This window comes from Amaranthus tricolor, chromosome 11 (assembly GCF_026212465.1).
Source record: "Amaranthus tricolor cultivar Red isolate AtriRed21 chromosome 11, ASM2621246v1, whole genome shotgun sequence".
Classification (NCBI taxonomy): domain Eukaryota; kingdom Viridiplantae; phylum Streptophyta; class Magnoliopsida; order Caryophyllales; family Amaranthaceae; genus Amaranthus; species Amaranthus tricolor.
The window spans coordinates 2,803,501-2,815,922 of record NC_080057.1 but is presented as its reverse complement, the minus strand read 5'-3'; positions in this window follow the sequence as shown (position 1 = coordinate 2,815,922).

The window sequence follows — 12,422 nt, the reverse complement described above, 5'->3', positions numbered from 1 at the left end:
ACTCTAGCTTTTATTGTTTTTTAAGATTTGGTTTTCATTTACTAAGAACCCTAGCTCTTAATTTCTGCAACTTAATATTTGAAAATCACAAAAATACTTTAGTTAAGGTTTATCATTGTAGTTATTGTTCATTCAATCCATTATTTTATTGTAAGTTTGGAGTTTTTCTTCTTCATCAACCTCCATTGTTGAGGGTTTGAGCTTCATTATTTTCTAGGTTTTACAACTTTGTTCTCCAATCGTTCTCCTCTTTTGTGGGTATCGTCTAATATTTCTCCTCAGTTATTATTGATAGTTTGTTCTTATTTTTATGCTTGCTTGTGGTTTTCACCATTGTTGCTCAATAAATTTATTATTTGTGTTCTTATGTTTGTTGATCATTCAATATCTTATTTTATTATCTATTATGATGTTTTATAGGAATAGAATGGGTTTTTAGTAGTTTTCTAGGGTTGGGGTTAAATCAACCCTTGTGATGGCTTGATGATGATCAAACTCTAGTTGATTTTGGATTGTTTAAAGGCTTATATGAGGGGTTATTCTACCCATTGGCCAAATATTGTCATGATTGCTTCCAATATACCAACAAGAGTTGGATTTTAAGTAATTTAATCTTTGATCAATGGATGGAATCAGGTGTAAGGGATCAATGAGGATTGAAACTTGCATTCACCCTCTCATCTAAGGGCTTTATTCTCCACCTACGAGAGTAGGGAAGGATGAGCAAGTAGCAGATGATTTATAGCCCAAGCCCTTCATCTTTACTCTCAAGAGTGAGAATGGTGAAGAACTTGGAGGCAATGCTAAGCCCGACCAAGGATCGTATTGCTCTTCTTAGTGCGATTCACTACCCTTTAATGACCCTTAAGAAGCTAGAGTATCTCCATCAAATGGTCGTCATGAATGAGTTAACCCTACCCCCTCTTTATCATTGATTTTTAATCCTTATTTCTTTTTCATAATCTCTTTGTTATTATTTCCAACATAAACCTCTTTTTTATCCTAATTAATTGCAAGAAAAAATTGCATACCCTTGCTCCTTATGTTCAACCCGTATGTGCTACAACACTGTGCACTTGTGATATCTCGCCTATTGAGATAAATTTGTGTGAACAATACACTTGAAGTATACTGTAAGTAAGTCCTCAAAAGAACATGGACCAACAACACGTGCTAACAACAATCTCAAATAGTAGCGCTTGCCCTTTGAAGGTGCAACAAATGCAAGTCTACCAATGACCTTGCTACGCTTTCTTTTGTTACAACTCTTATTTTGTGAATGCCACACATGGTGCTCAGTAAATTTGGGAAAGCAATACTTTAGCTCTGACGGATATGCTGCATTGTATGTGAAAAATTCAGTTAAAACTGACTTCTATCTTGACTGACAATGAACAACGTGTGCAAGAATTTCTGAATCTCTGAAGCAAGCACTTTGCTTGTTCGGTTGATTAACTTGCAGGGTCATAACGACAGGTTGCATGTCATATAGGTCAAACAAAAGAATCCTCTACGCAGTCTCGGGGGAGAAACCAACCTACCATATTGGTACCGTTCGATCTCATCTATAACCTGCAACTCACCATCAGGCACAACGCTATCCGATATCTTATCATGATCTTTGTACACATATTTGTAGAGGAATTTAACAGCTTGATTGTTGAGAAAATTTCCACATTTATATGGCAATCAAAATACGCAATAATATATGGGTTATATGAAATAACCCAACTATTATCTAACGCTACACCCCGAATGCACACGGATTCACCGGTCTCCTGTATGTCGGATACCCTTTTTCGGAATGCTTTATGAATGAGGTAAATTCCTTAGCATAATGGTTTCTACAAAAGCATTTACCACTGCGTTGCACCATACAAGGACTCTCTGGATTAAATGACCCACAAGGACTATACATCATATGTCCTAGCACAAGACTACGCAGGTATGGGTAAAGGTGATGGGATCTCTGGACACACGAATTGATCAAATTGTTCCGGTTGCTTAATCTTCGATTCATTGTGCAAAATAATTAAGAAATGAGCATGAGAAAGGCCGCGTTAATGGAATTCGATCACATGTATCATTGTAGCGATTTCACCAAAGAACTTTTTCTCTCGAACAATTTTTTCCAAAGCGACCAATATAGCCCGAAAAATTCTTTCCACCAAATAAGGCCTATCCTGAGTAAGCTCCCCTTCAACAAGTTCTTGCTTTATCTCAGCCCAATTAGGGTTGCAGGTGATAGTAAGAAAAATATCAGGTTTGTCGTATCTTTAAACCAGTGTCATAGCATTCAAATACTTCTTTTTAATGTCCCTAGGACCACCAATAAATGAAGGTGGTAGGATGATACGACGACCCACATTTGCTGCAAAACATTCACCACTAAACATTGTGCCCATAATCCTTTGGTACAATTCTGCACGAAGTTGTGACTTTTTATGTCGATAGAAATCAAGCTGAGTGTTCTCTATTTTCACATATATATCAACAACAAATTGATGAAAAAGGAAACCAGTCCTAAGGAGGTAAGTGTAGAGTGTATCTGAAGTTTATAAGCATATTACTCTCGGCACGAGTTCCTGTGTTTTTGCTCCTTAAAACCATCTTCAGCAACTATAGTAATAAGAAACAAGCATATCTACATGTCAGGAAAAGAGTAGCTATATATAAGCTAATTAGTCTAAATTCACTTACCGATTGCTTCATCCAACAACAATTCTTTTGCACTTTGGGCTATATCTGGAGTAATAGGGTTGTGGTTATTTTCCTTAGTTGTCTATGACCATCGGAAACTTTCCTTAAGCCTTAGTGTGTTCCACAATCCCCATGTGGAAATAACAGTGGATATTGCAAAGGGTTGTAGTAGCCGTAGTAATGATAGATCTGATGCGACTCAGATGATTTACCCCATACAACAATACAAGGACTGTGTGTTTCATTCGATGAAAGATCATCAATCCAAATTACAGCCACCTCATCAGATGACAGTGCTTTGTATAAGCGCTGGTCTAAAGATGGATTGTTACTAATCAAAATCCTAGTGTTCTTATGAATATCTATGTGGCATAAAGAGCAAAGAAATGTGCATACGAGTTGCGATTCATGATCTCTATAGGTAAACTAACAATATCTGGATTTAGTTCAAGAAAAATATCGGCTCGATTTCTTTCTCATACTAGCCATCTGTAACAACCCGACTTACCGTTGACTGAGTAAACAGGGTCATCACGGAATTCATTTCCCAAGAAACTGAAATCACACTTCTAAAACTTGAGTAAAGTAATCACCAGTTCTTTGACATAACTGACTCAGCTATATCTCAAAACAAACATCAAACTAAAGCAAAGGAAAGTCATATAATTCTCTACAAGTCCGATATAACCAACACTGCCAAATCAAATTTACATTTATCCAAAATTCCTAATACAAAACTATAAATTCCTAAGTGCTCAGCTCAATATACATCCTTGGAACCTCTAATCACCTCTGCTAATCCAATATTCCTAATTGGTTCCGATCTGTGCACAAGCTAAAAATTGGAAACAACAGAAGGTCAGATTAAACTGAATGAGAAGTAACAATCCAAAACAACAAAACACAGTAATTAAAATCATAGGTTTAAAAGCAACATCATTTTCCTAGATCTATGTGCGCACAGGGAGTCTAGTTTGAGAGGTGCCCCATAGCTCTAAGGCTATGTCGCTCTCGGGTGAAAAGCTAGTCAATATCTGAATGACAATTCGCTTAAAAATAGGGAGCAGGGAACAATGTTCCTCAATGTAACACCCCTAAATTTCCAACCCTTTAAACGAAACCAGAATCGTGAAGGAAGGGAGGAAATTCGGGTGTTTCAGGTGGTATCAGAGCCAGTGGTTCCAACTTTGATGCTCATATTCTTAAGTCTTTAAGGAATTGTTTGAAGTTAACGTCACGCGTGAGAGCTGGGGTAGAATTAGGATAGATATACGACTTATGTTTTGCGTTGTGGTGATTATTGCATGTGCATAAGTAGAATAAGTTAAGTAATTTGATATCAGATTCATAAGTGTAAGTTGCTCATGCTTATGACTCCCTTATGAACATGGATTTGTTTAACAGATGCTAGTTACGTTCTCTGCAATATTAAGTATTATTTAGTGTTAGTGAAGTTTTTGGTACAATTTACTAAATTTGTATAATAATGCTTAAATGTGATGTTAATTGAACCTTATTGGTATAAGAAGGTTAATACGTTACGTGATTAGGTACTTGAGAATCTATATATGACAATATTCACTTCTTATGTGCAAATTCCGTCTTTTAACTGTTCATGTACAAAATTCTTTAAGATAAGTGCAGTACTGTTTAAGTTTGATTATCATAGAGGTAGGAGTACACATGTAAGTAAGTTAGTGAGTTAAATCTTCGACCCCATACTTTCTCGTCTTTTTGGAATAGATGGGAAATAAACTTATATTCGTGTTGGATGATGCTGACAGGAAATGCCTCCTTTATCTAGCAAATGTTTGAGACAACGCTCTTCTAACAAGGCACTACGTGAGCTGGTTATGGAACTGGCTGAGGAAAGGAGGTCAAAGTCCAAGCCGATCGCAGAGATAGCTTCCTCTATGAGCAAGAGAATCTCTACGAATAAACCTCCAACGTACTCGGGGACTGGGGAGCCTGCAGCTTTGGAAAGTTGGTTACGAGAATTTGACACCCTGTTCAACGTGGTGCAATGCCCAGAGCACTTGAGGGTAAACCAGGCTGCATTCTACCTTCAAGAAGAGGCAGATTTTTTGTGGTCGAATGCAAGAGATAGTGTGATGAGTGATCTAGATAATCCGCTAAGTTGGAAGGATTTTAAGACGATGATCCGAGAAAAGTTTTACCCACCGCATATCAGGAAGCAGAAGTCTAATGAATTTTCTAGGCTTGAGATGGGGGAGATGTCCGTGGACGAATACTATAAGAAATTCATGGAATATGTCAAATACTGCCCTGATGACGTCCCCACCGAAGAAAAGAAGATGCAAAGATTCGAATTGAGGTTAGTGAATCAGGTGCAAGTTCACATTGATAGGTACAGGTACACCACATTGGATGCGATGTATCAGAGAGCCGCTCAAGTCAGAAGCTTGCTTAAGTTGGACAAGGGAAAAGGGCCCGAGACTAGTAGTGGGGCAGCCCCTAGTGGGGAAAAGAGGAAGGAGAATTTCCATCAACAAAATAGTTTCCACCATAACAAGAGACATCGAAGCTTCAATGACCAACACCTCGGAAATGGGAGAAATGGCAAGCCTCAGCTGGGAGGTGCCAATGATCGGAAGGTGATCAGGGATCGTCATGGCAAGGAGAGAGTCTTCTTTTGCTCCAAGTGTTCCAACAATCACCCGGGGAAAGACTGTAGTGGAAATTTGGTAGAGTGCAAATATTGTGGCAAGCAGGGACACCGAGAGTATGAGTGCTTTGCAAAGCATGGACATCCAGCTCAACAACATAATGGGCAACAAAGCTCCAGACCGGGGAATTTAAGAAATAACAACAATGGAAACGACCACAGTGGTAGGAAGCTGAACCACCAGAGGGATTGGAATAGAAACCCCACACTTTAAAGTAGCTTCAAGCCTGGAGGGCTTAATGAAAACAACACCCGGAATGGTAATGGAGGAGCCAGTATGGCGGTACTTCATCCAACTACGGGAAGGTTGACGGCTATCAACAGCAAAGAGGTAGAGTTGGCGAGGGATGTGGTGACAGGTACGTTCCTTGTGAATTCTGTACCTGTTAAAGTATTGTTTGATACTGGGGCATCTGATTCTTTTGTATGCACATCAAAGATCGAGAAGTTAGGATTAAAGAACCCTGAATCCACCTCTAATGTCGTAGCGATTCCATCGGGGGAGTTATTCCAGTATACTAGGTTATATAGAGGAGTTCCTTTAACCATAGGAGAAGTTGTTTTCCCTAGTAACTTTTATGAGCTCGAAATGGATGACTTAGACATCATTCTTGGGATGGATTGGTTAGGTCATTTCAAGGCAGAAATTGAGTGCGACAAACAAGAAGTGAGGCTTGTGGGACCTAAGGGAAAAAGGGTTAAGTATAACAAGGGCACTTCAGGGTTACAGACTAAAATGGTATGTTCCTTGAGAATGAAGAGATTGCTGAGGCAGGGATTACCTTGTTACTTGTGTCACGTTCGAAGAATAGAGGATAAGGTTGTGGCTCTTGAGACCGTTCCCGTCGTAAACGAGTTTATGGACGTCTTCCCAGACGAAATACCGGGAATGCCGCCTACTTGGGACTTTGAATTTACCATAGACTTAGTACCGAGGGCGGGACCCATATCCAAAGCACCTTATAGGATGGCACCAGCAGAGATGGAAGAATTGAGAAAACAAGTGGAAGAGTTGTTGGAGAAAGGGTACATACGACCGAGTGTTTCGCCCTGAGGGGCACCTGTGTTGGTTGTTCGCAAGATGGATGGGAGTATGAGACTATGTATAGATTACCGTGAGCTGAACAAGGTTATTGTGAAGAACAAATACCCTCTACCGAGAATTAATGACCTGTTTGACCAGCTTAAGGGAGCCGAGATGTTTTCGAAGATTGACTTGAGGTCTGGCTATCATCAATTAAGAATAGCGGAGAGAGATGTACCCAAGACGGCCTTTAGGACTCGCTATGGGCATTTTGAGTTTACAGTGATGCCATTTGGGCTGACAAATGCACCAGCAGCATTCATGTGTTTGATGAATCGGGTATTCAGTGCAAGCCTTGATAAGTTCGTCGTAGTCTTCATTGACGATATCTTGGTGTACTCAAAGGATGAGGAAGAGCACGAACAACATTTGAGGCAAGTATTGCAGATACTTCGAGAGAATCAATTGTATGCCAAATTTTCTAAGTGTGAGTTTTGGCTTGAAAGAGTATCATTTCTAGGGCATTTTGTATCCAAAGAGGGAGTTACCGTGGATCCAGCTAAGATTGAGGCGGTGAGGGATTGACCTACACCGAAAAATGTGACCGAGATTCGAAGTTTTCTAGATTTGGCTGGTTACTATAGAAGATTTGTGAAGGATTTCTCGAAGATTGCCCGACCGATGACTAATTTGATGAAGAAAGACAAGAAATTTGAGTGGAATGAAGAGTGTGAGGGAGCCTTCCGAACATTAAAGGAGAGATTGACTATTGCACCAGTTTTAACTCTTCCAGACAGCACGACTGAGTATCTTGTGTATAGTGATGCCTCGAAAAATGGGTTAGGGTGTGTGTTGATGCAAGATCGAAAGGTTATTGCTTATGCATCAAGAAAACTTAAACCGCATAAAGTCAATTATCCGACTCATGATCTAGAACTAGTAGCCATTGTCTTTGCTATGAAGATTTGGAGACATTACTTGTATGGAGTAAAGTGCAAAATTTATACTGACCATCAAAGCTTGCGATACTTGTATACACAACAAAATTTGAATATGAGACAACGAAGGTGGCTAGAGTTGATTAACGACTATGACGTGGAGTTTAATTACCATGAGGGTAAGGCCAATGTGGTCGCTGATGCTTTGAGTAGAAAGACCAGTCATTCCCTAGCTTCCTTGACTGTTCCTAGAGAGTTGCAGAGAGACATGGAAGGATTGAATCTCGAGATTGTACAACATGGGGAGCTAGAGTCCCGGTTAGCAGTCTTATCCATCTGACCTTCAATTATTGATGAAATTTTAACAAATCAAGTGAGTGACTCCTTATTAGAGAAAACGAGAGAGCAGGTTAAAGAAGGGAAAGCTGAAGGATTCGCTATATTCGAGGATGGTAGCATTCGATATAAGGGTCGATGGTGTGTACCTTCTACTTGCACAGAGTTTAAGAATAAGATCTTGACAGAGGCTCATAGTTCAAAGTACTCTATCCATCCGGGAGGAGATAAAATGTATCAAGACTTGAAGCAGACATTCTGGTGGTCGGGGATGAAAAGGGATATTGTTGAGTTTGTTTCCAAGTGTTTGACTTGCCAGAAGGTAAAGAACGAGCATAAGAGACCTGCAGGTTTGCTCCAACCTTTGGATATTCCCGTATGGAAATGGGATGACATATCCATGGATTTTGTTTTGGGTTTACCGAGGACTAGATCGGAAAATGATACGCTATGGGTGTTACACTCAACTCCGTCAATGACCAGCTCGCAAGCCCTATCCATTGACCATATCATAATATCAACATAAGCAGTCACAACAACATTCGTCTCAATCAATTTTCAATTTCAAAAGAACTTTGATAAAACTATTTTACACGAAAAGTAGTCTGGCCAGACCCTTTAAGGGACTGCTACTACTCACCAACAAGACGCTTCAAAGAGCCGTGATCGATTCGCAGTTATCAACTAGAAAGGTTCCTCGATGACGTCGCCTCCTGAAGCATAACAAACATAACATCACAACAAAGCGTTCAATACTACAAACTAGGTTCATATAGCTCATTGCATCTCCTCCTAAGACCGCATCTTAGTTCAATCTTCTATTCTAATATTTCTAATATCAAAGATTGCGTAGGTTATAACTCTAACCCTCAAAAATCATAAGAAAATACATAACCTTATTTAAAACTAGCTTATATTCTTGTAAAGATCGTACGTCTCCACAATCCCCTTTGCATTTCCAATTCAAACACTTCTATGTTCATCTAGACTCAAAACCAAGAAACCAATCAAGAATAACAAACTATCCAAAAAGAAGAACACAACTAATTTATCCATTCAACTAATAATTTCCACACAAACCCTAGATACTCTCAAGAACAACCAATAGTATAAAATCATGGGTTATATCCAACACTTACATTTACCCAACTATTCGATTAATAACAACAACAAGATTTATCCACCATTAGTAATTTCACGAGAATCTCCAAATATTCAAGAACATCAAATTTCCATAATCTTTCTACATTTAACATCCTATCGATATTCTAATCTTTGTAAATTACGTACTAATTAATAATTCCAACAAATTGTTTCAATATCCCATAATCTACCATTTATACATCATAAAACCCAAATTACATTTGATTTTAGGATTCTTCCAACCAAAACTCCTCAATCACAATCTCTTATAATCACATATCAACCATCACTAGATTCATTTAATTTAAAGTAAACACACACATATAGTAATACTTGAGGTTTCCATTATTTTCATGGTGACAAGATTCTTGAATGTATTAACACAATAATAAGGTTCAAGGAAAGAACAACAGAAAATTGATTCAATAGGGTATCATAAAATGTCAATGGAAAGGCACAATTTCAAGAGAAGAAGAGGTGTTATACCCGACTGATTTTGTGAAGGAGATATAGGTTTGATTGGCTACGTTTTTCCTAGAAAAAGGACACCAAAAATCGACCGGAAATGGGCCTGCTGCCACGGCTTTTGTCGCCTATTTTGAGAAGTAACCACCGAGAAATAGTGATGGTTCTTGGGCACACGATCTCAGGGACCAAGAGAGGGGAAGATCGACTATTAGCGTGAATAATTTCAGTGTGATTCTGCCATTTTCAGAGGAAATGACGAGATAAAGCAGGAAGATAAGGGTTCTTGAGATTTTGATGTGTTTAATGGAGTGTGATGTTAATTATTGGGTTATGCGAATGGAAGGAAGAAGGAAATGGTTGCCGATTTTCTTTGAGTTCATTCAAGTGTGAGGGAAAAAGAGGAGGGTTTATTGTTATTATTATTATTATTATTATTATTATTATTATTATTATTATTATTATTATTATTATATATATATATATATATATATATATATATATATATATATATATATATATATATATATGTATTAAAAGAAAAGGAAAAGAAGGGAAATTAAATTGAGAATATTTTATGTCATGTGTATTTAAGATCATTCTCATACTGATAATTCTCTTAAACTTACTCGTCTTAAAATATTAATTCCCTAAATGTTACACCATCAAAAAAATAGATCTGCAAGAATTTTGGTTTATCTTCACTGGAAGGCAATAAGGCTGGTACATAGTGATAGCGCTGCGCATGTAGTTTAAACACGTAAATATCTTTGTGTGTACGTGCATCGATTGAGCCTCCAAGTGAACTAAATGCAATTTATTATTGTACAATCGACAATACTTCCTAAAGTGAATTCTAATTTCACTTTCATCAGAGAAAAGGGCAATAAGCCGGGAAGGATACTCATTTGTAGCAATTTTAACTTTGCCTTCATTACAACAAATGAACTTAGATTCATAAGCGAAGTGCTTAGCACTGCATGATGCACAACATGTAGGATTAACAAGTTTAATGGGAGAAGAAGGAAAACCCTTTGCTGCAATTAATTTAAAAAGGTTTATATCAAATTGTTGGCAATTTTTTGATCAAAATGAAGTAATATGCACGAGTATTTCCTTGTGAGAATATGTCTAAGCATACGTAAACAGCAATGATAATACATGATGTGATTATTCATTTGCCAACTTCATGTTATAATTTGAAATGGTGTACAAACAACATGAAAATCATAGGCGATCGAGAAAAACGGTAATTACCCATGGATATCTTCTTCATGAAAGGACTTGTGCTTGCATCTTGTTCGTTGTCTAGCAGTTTATCTAAAACTGCAAACACAATAATGTTAATTACTAATGTTTCGTTACTCTTTATAACAAGAATTGCACATGTGAAACGAAGGAAAACCTTTTCGCTTTCTTTTCGTTAATTGAGAAGTGGAAGTTGAGGGTTGTGTAGCAATACAACGATTATCAATACCTGTCAATGGTAGGACAAATGAGTATGGGAGTGTAGCTATCCACTTCACTTTGGTGCGGAATCAGGATTGTGTACTATGTGTTTACCTTTGTACTGACCATTCGTTGAAGAGGCTTTACGGGTTTGTTGTTTTTTCGGAGGTGATAAGCACATGCTGCGATATGTCTTCATCATCAGTTATCACAGAGGCGCTTACGTGCAGCTATATAAACAGCACACATAACAGTATTGCGTGTAAGAATGATCAAGTGAAGTAAAAACAAAATAGCTATGCAGTATACATCAATTTACAGGATGTGTACAATGGTAGTGTTTCATGTAAAAGGAACATTTGTTAATAGAATTTTCCCTATATTAGTGCATTTTTAAAAACGCAAGGCAATGGGAGGTGTTGTTGAAACAGATGTAGTACAGAAGCACACTAAAATCGTAGGCATTGACAGCTTGCTCTTGTCATGCTCTACAACAATTTTTCTAACAACTAACACAACAACATAAACATCATAAGCAAGTACACAACAAAAGCTGCCTCATCACACATTGTTATACATGCTTTATATCTGTGGAATAGGACATTATATATGGTTATAGCAACACACAAACACAAGACAACAACATGCTCTCTTAGCACAAATGAGAAAAGAATACACAACATGATAATAATTTATTAAAAACTCGAATACGATATAGTGACAATAAACCTGACCCAATTAAGCCTCAGTAAATAACTCATACCCGTTAAAGTAGAAATACACCAACGTCAATAAACAAAACCTTGATGATAAAACTTTAAAACACTCGACAACAACCCAAGCACAGCAGCAACAAAACCGCGGCAATAGTACGACGCCGATAACCAAAAACCAACAGCAGCGATATCATCACGAGACAAAAAGAACAAAAAAATTGAGAGCAACAACAACAACAAAAACGACAGACAACTACATTACAACAACAGCAGCGACCACAAAAAATCCTGAGACAACACCAACAAAGCAACGACAATAGCGCGATATCAGCAAAAAACCAACAACGACAACAGTAATAGCATCACATGACAGAAGCAATAAAAATAGCAGCAGCAAAACAACAAACGCAACACCAATTGCATCCCATGACAACAGTAAAACAGAAAGCCAATAGCAGCAGCGAAACAAACATAGAAAGATAACCCCTAGACAGCAGCAATTACATCATTATAATTATCTAAATTAAGACCTTGTTCTTTGTTCAATTCATTCATTTGAAAGTTTAATCGGCAATAACAATCTCTTTAAATTTCACAAGGTTGATTAGATTAAAGTAAAAGAAATTTACCAAATAAAACATAGAAAGTAGTAATCTGGTCCAAAAGCAAGAACATTTTATTAAGCTCATAGCATTTAGCATAATGCTACAACACAATAATTGTTTACCAGTGATTACAAAAAAGCCTTGTTGTTATACATTGTGCAACGAAAAGCTAATACAATAGCTAATTTCCTAGAAGTTAACAACATAATGATTCGAAGACATGGTAAAAACACCCAAAATACTCTAGAAAGATAAGCTAAATAATTAGTCTCCCTCTCTCTTCTTAAAGAAAGTACAAAAATTAGATAACAACCTAACAAGTCGAGCAGTGCGTGGTCGGAGCACAGAAAGCCAATGCAA